Below are 6,829 nucleotides of genomic sequence, written 5' to 3' on the forward strand. Positions count from 1 at the left end.
AAAAGTTTAAGGAATTTATCGAATTGTTCATTTGTGTGGTCCTTCCTTGTTGCATATGGATATGGCACATAAGGATTATATTCTTTACTTATCGATTTCTATTCACTGAGGTCCACCTCAACCTTACCTTTACTTACCACAATCTTTTGCCTCGGTTTTGGTTCAAGTTCAACTAACCCTTCTTCATCTTTTACTGTAATTGCATGAACTTGTTCTCTTGGGTTAGTTTTAGTATTACTTGGTAAGCTACGTTATGGTCTTTTTGAAATCATCTTAGCTAGTTGGCCTATTTGATTCTCGAGCCTTTGGATCGATGCTTGCTGATTTTTAAGTGTTGTTTTGGTGTTTTGGAAGTTAGTTTCTGACACCGAAATAAACTTTGTCAACATCTCCTCAAGGTTCGGCTTCTTTTTCGGCTGGTAAGGTGGTTGAAATCCTGGAGGAGGTTGTGGTCTCTGATTTCTTTGACCACCCCAAGAGAAGTTGGGATGGTTCCTCCAAACTGCATTGTAAGTATTACTATAGGGATTAGTCTGAGGTCTAGAATTATTACGCATATAGTTAATATGCTCGCCTTCTGCGCTAGGGTTGTAGGATAGACTTTCTAGATGGTTCCCTTCTCTATTTGCATCGAAATTGCATCATCAGATGTAACTGTGTAAAACCATATAAACCATCAATCTTTTTACTCAAAAGTTCGACCTGGTTTGCTAACATGGTGACCGCGTCTACGTTAAAAACACCAACTTCTTTTGTTGGCTTTGTTCTCATGACTTCCCACTAATAATTATTCAGTGACATATCTTCTATAAACTCATAAGCCTCCTCAGGTGTTTTATTATTCAGAGTCCCATTGGCGGATGCATTTATCAATTGCCTAGTTGAGGGTTCAAACCGTTTTAAAAAGTTTGAACCCGTAGCCATAGAGGTAACCCCATGGTGAGGGCACCTTCTCAATAAGTCCTTATATCTCTCTCATGCATCATATAAGGCTTTCAAACCCATTTGTACAAAAGAGGAGATATCATTCCTCAGCTTGGCTATCTTAGCTAATGGAAAATATTTTAACAAAAATTTCTCGGTCATTTGCTCCCATGTAGTGATAAAACCTCGTGGTAGAAAGTTCAACCACTATTTAGCCTTCTTCCTTAATGAGAATGGAAACAACCGAATGCGAATGGCATCATTAGCAATGCCATTAATTTTAAAAGTGTCACAGAATTCCAAAAAATTAGCCAAATGAGTATTTGGGTCTTTATCCTGCAAACCATCAAACTGAACAAACTGTTGATTCATTAGAAATAGTGTTAGGTTTCAGTTCAAAATTATTTGCAGCAACAGCAGGTCTAACAATACTCGATTCAACCCCAGTTAAATTGGGCTTGGCATTATCGTACATAGTACGAGGAGCAGGATCCAGATTTACAGGATTTACAACAACCACAGGAGGTAACTGATTATTTTGATTTTCTTCCATCTCCTCAGTAATAATGTCCTATTGCTCTTCTAGTGTACTCTGTTGACTCTGGCTCGCTTTTCTACAGTCTCTACGAGCTGTACTTTCAATTTCACTGTCGAATACTAGAGGTCCTGACGGGTTTCTTCTAGTCATAAACTAAAGGAACTTGCCAAGAGCAAGCAAAAGAAAAGTTATTAAATTAAAGTGAAAACAAAAATAAAATGCAATAAAAATAAAAATGGCTAAAGTAATAAAAATTAAGTGTTTCTAATATTTTAGTCAACGGCACCAAAAACTTGATGACTTCACAAACTAACTAAAATACGACAAAGGGAAGTGCACCTATCGAATGGTACTATAGCTACGGTGAGTCGGGAATATAGTATCCACGAGGACTAAAAGTACTAGTAATTATATCTTTTTATTATCTAGCCTATAAATTAAAGGGTTTGTTTTAAAATCTAATTTTAACTAAAGTAAATACTAAATGAAGGAGAATGAATTGAGAAAATAATCAAAGAAAACTTATTAGAGAGACAATACCCAGGAAAGAACCCACCTAGACTTCACTTATTATTCTAAATCTGAATTAAACAATGTATTCATTCGACTTGATCCGTAGAAATCCCTAAATTATATTAATATCTCTTTTGAGAGTAAAAATAACTGACTCTAGGTTGATTAATTGAAATCTTTTTCTAATTAAAACCCCTATTGTAGCATTAACTCGACCTATGGATTTTCCTATTATATTTTACTCTAATTCGGTAGATTTATGTCACCCTGTTTCTAGGGTTGCATGCAACTCCACTCAATTATGTGAGATCTACTCTTAAACAGGGACTTTTACTCCACTGAATAAGCATATCAATCAAGAATTAATAACTTGAAAACATTAAAAACATGAAATAAGAACACATAATTAAGATCAAGAACAAATACTTATCATGTAATTCAAAATAAATAAATAATAAGATATGTCTTAGGTTTCATCCTTCCTAGGTATCTAGGGAATTTAGTTCATACTGTGTGAGATAATATCTCAAAAATAGGAAAACAACAAAACATATGGAAACCCAAAAACTTCGAGAGAAATTGAATTGAGATCTTTAGTCTTGAAAAAGATCCTGCTTTTGAGTTGAATCCGTTGGCGTTCTTCGAGTCTTTTCTGTGTTCTACTCTGCGTCTCCCCTTTAGGTCATCTTCTAGTGTGTATTTATAAACTTTAGAATTCTCAGAAACCCTAAAAAATTGGCTTTTTTCTCGTGTTTTGGAAATAGGGAGCGATATCGACACGGGCTAGCACATGGGTGTGTAGCCAGCCCGTGTTAATCGTGTGCTCAGCCCGTGTGGGATTGGCTTGGCCGTGTGATCCTTAACATAACCCATTTTGTCTGGTTTTGGCCCGTTTTTCACTCCTTTTGCTCCATTACGCTCACCTAAGTATATAAACATGAAATTAAAGGACTCGGAGCATTAAATTCAATAAATTATATGATAAATTATCTAAAAACATGTTAAGCGTGGGATTAAAATGTATTACTTTTATGGTTTATCAACATCACACACTAGTTTTACAATTTTAATGCACATCAACCTGAAAAATTTCCATTGAACTTATATACACAATTATCTCACATAACCAATTAACTATGCAATCCTCAAACAACATTCCATGAGCTACAACACTAATACAATAATATGCTAATGTCATATTTCTTATTAGTTAATTTCATAACAAAATTCACTTGAGTCCTAAACACACACACACATACATATTTATTTATCAGTACCATTTACATTTGCAACATGATTTTCCACAAATCATAGTGGCAAATTAAGTACGTTTCGACACTTAACAGGTTTTTTAGTCATTTTAATGTATTTTATTCCATTTTTGCATTTCTTAGTTTAGATTCAAAATATTACAAAATAAACATTTTTACTCATTATTTCGAGTTAGTTGACCTAATGGGCCAATATCGGTCTTAAGGTGATTTTCGTGATTTAATTGAACGTGTATGATATTCATTTTGAGGCCCAAAAGCATCAAGAATGATAGTCGGGTCGTAACACAAGCTTTCAAAGTTGTAACACAATCAAGCCAATTCTGAATTTTACACTCGAAGTTGTGTGTCATGACACGCATAAGGTTGTGTCGTGATACATGTGACAATAGGTAGTTATTAAACGAGGGTGTTTCTGTCTACACTACTCATATTTTATGTGATTAAGGCTTGTAATTGACCTAATTAAGGGTGCTAAACTTTGTTTATAAATAGTTAAGTTGAGGTAAAGCTTAGAGATCTTTTTCCCAGCCAATTTAAGGTTTTAGTTGGTATTTTTAGGGTTTTTATTTTGTTTTAGTTTATTTTTCAAAATAGTTTATTTGAATCCAAGTCTTTATTATTAAGTATTTTAGTATTTTAATTTTGTTTCTTATTTGCAACCGAAGATATCTCAATCACTGTCAAAGTATTTCGTGATTCTAAGAGCATCAAGTTCATTAAACGAACAGTTTTTATCTCTTTCTCTTTTACGTTAATTTTGGTTATTGCATAATTAGTTTAATTGGGAAAAAAATGATTGTTAAGGAGATGAGTGGCTAGATCTTTAGAGAGATTAACGAATGGATGTGGGAGTCATTAACGGAAGAATTAGGGTTTTCCAATAGAGTTAGTTGGTATAACTTCATGTGCATTTCAACTGATGTAAGCATAGGTACGAATTTAGGACCAAATGTGAAAGTTCCATTACTTGATTCACGAAGGACTAACTATGAGTTCGAAAATGCATTGCAAGTACGTAAGGGGCCAATCACAAGGGCAAGGGTTAGAAAACTAAAAGAGGCGCTCAATGTTCTTGTACAAGTTATTCAGGCTGAGTTGGAACAATCCACATTGCATTTTGGACTTGATATGGAGCAACAGCCTTGCAACATTTTATTCGTTTCTCAATAAGTTTTTCTTATTTGCATTTTAAATAAAGAAGTTGTTTTTCTATTTTACTTCTTTGTTTGTTTTGTTACAATCATAATATTCTAGTTTATGCGTTTAGATGATTTGATTTGTGAAATGAGGCTCTATTTATAGTGTTTGCAGGTACCTTGTTGACCATCCATTTTCCATGCATGTAAAGTGACCTTTTTATCAAGCAAAGCCCATTCAATTGCCATCATCCAAGAAGGTAGTTGAACATGACTTTTGGAGGGATTCTAGAAACACAACATTTATGTACATCAAGTGACCATTCGGTCAACCACATGTTCAATCATTTCCACTGTCCAACAAAGGGGCTGAATGTGACTTTTGAGGCTTTCCTTCCATATTAAGAATACATGTATAGTTGGGGAGAATTATATGGTTTTTCATGAATTGCAAGCATTTATAAAATTCATGCACAATGGGACATTCTATAAACTATATTTATTGGCTAGTTTGTCTATTCACATACCTAGAGTAGTCTATAAATAGCTACTCATTTTGTAATTTGAAGGTTGTTGAATCTATATACATTTTTGAGAGACTTCTTTTGAGTTTTTAAGAACAATCATCCCAAACTTATCAAGGCTTTTGTCTTGTGGCTTTCAACTTTTACTTCTTTTATACCTATAATTTTTGTTTCTTTCATAAACAACGAGTCGGGGTCTCTTAAAGTTTATCTTTTGTTTGAATTTTTTGTCATATAGAAAATGATCCAATAATGTTGGTTCTTTTCTTGTACAAATTATTGATTCTACGATTTCTTATCCTTTTTCTTTGTTATCAAGTACCTGTTTAGAAATGATTAGGCAACAGTGTGACTTGTAATTTTAAATAGATTATGAGCTCACATTATAACCTTAGGATTGATGACCCTAGGAAGTAATCTAGGATAAATGAGGTTGCGAGATAAATTTACCGAGTAAATCATGAATTTAACCCAGTCAGGATAGTAAGGTTGAGAGATAAGCTTGTACTGGTCAATTAGTTAATTAGTAGTGGCTGAGAGGTAATACTAGTTAATTAATAACTAATTCCTTAATAAAACCCAATTTCTGAAGTTAATTGCAACCACTGAAGCGAGTTAATCTTTTGTCTTTGAGAGATTTTCCTGTTAGCTTGTAGACACTACACTGATTTTATATCTTTTTATTTGTGTGATTTTTACTCTAAACGTTTACACATTTGGAGGAGGTAAAGTTCTTGCTGCCATTTTCGTGGAGGTTTTAGCATTAAATTTAAATTATTTTCTACAACTAGTAGGATAAATAGGAAATTTAAAAATTGTAGATACAATTTCTTTTTTTTTCTTTCTATTTTTAATTTTTAATATTTATTTTTAGTTACTAATTTGTATTTCTTTGTCTCTGATTTCAATTTATGACCTAAAGTGGAAGCATTCCAATTGAGCCATATCCTGACCCAGAGCGAATTCTGAGATGCAACTATCACTTGATGAAAAACGATCAACATGTGGTAGCTGATTTGCCTCGGGAAAATTCGTTGTTTGATGATCCACCAGAACCACAAGCACAAATCCGTGGAGAGCTTCTAATGGCTCAAAGGACGTTGTGTGAGTATGCACTACCAATGCTAGATGTCGTACGAGGCAGTATTAAATGGCCGACGATCAACCCCAATAATTTTGAGATCAAGACGGGGATGATCCAAATGACCCGAAATACCTTGCAATTCTGAGGGAACATGATGGAGGATCCAAATCAACACCTAAAATGGTTCTTCTAATTGTGTGACACTTTCGAATACAATGAGGTAACTGATGACGTTGTTTGTCTTCGGTTATTTCTCTTCTCCTTATGTGACCATGCTGTTGACTAGGTGGATTCATTAGAACCATGTTCAATTAGCGAGAAAATTCCTACAATTTTTTTTATAAGCAAATCAATTCAGCTCCGCTATAAGATCACCAATTTCAGGCAATTTAAAGGTGTAAATTTATACAAAGCTTAGGATTGATTTAAGTCACTATTGAGAAAGTGTCCCCATCACAGAACACATGAATGGATCCATATGCAGATATTTTACAATGGTTTAGACAATAATTTGAGCTTTGCACTAGATGGTGTATCCGGAGGAGCATTGATGAAACCACACGTACGAGTGAGTGGTTGCTGTAATTCGGTGTAGTAGATTAAACTAGTTTCCGCACTTTAAGAGCTTGAACATAAGCATTTTAGTTAAGTTTTAATTACATTTCCATAAGTTTAGTTAAGTTCAATAAAATGTGTAATTTGACTCTTTTATTGACCTTAAGGGTCGAATGAGACCTACAGGTGAGCTACTATACTTTGTGAGTGTGTAGGAGACCATTAGAAGGCGTATTAACTCAATATTGGTCGCTAGGTTGCAACATAGAGTATGTGATATC

General features: G+C 34.0%; 1 non-coding gene across 1 annotated transcript; it reads left to right on the forward strand.

Annotated features, from left to right (window-relative positions):
• Positions 1–931: 931 nt before the first annotated feature.
• On the forward strand, positions 932–1,038 carry LOC128287293 (small nucleolar RNA R71). Its single transcript, XR_008277992.1, has one exon. It is a non-coding gene; the product is annotated as a small nucleolar RNA R71 (small nucleolar RNA).
• Positions 1,039–6,829: the final 5,791 nt, after the last annotated feature.

Source organism: Gossypium arboreum, chromosome 13 (assembly GCF_025698485.1).
Source record: "Gossypium arboreum isolate Shixiya-1 chromosome 13, ASM2569848v2, whole genome shotgun sequence".
In the NCBI taxonomy this organism is placed as follows: domain Eukaryota; kingdom Viridiplantae; phylum Streptophyta; class Magnoliopsida; order Malvales; family Malvaceae; genus Gossypium; species Gossypium arboreum.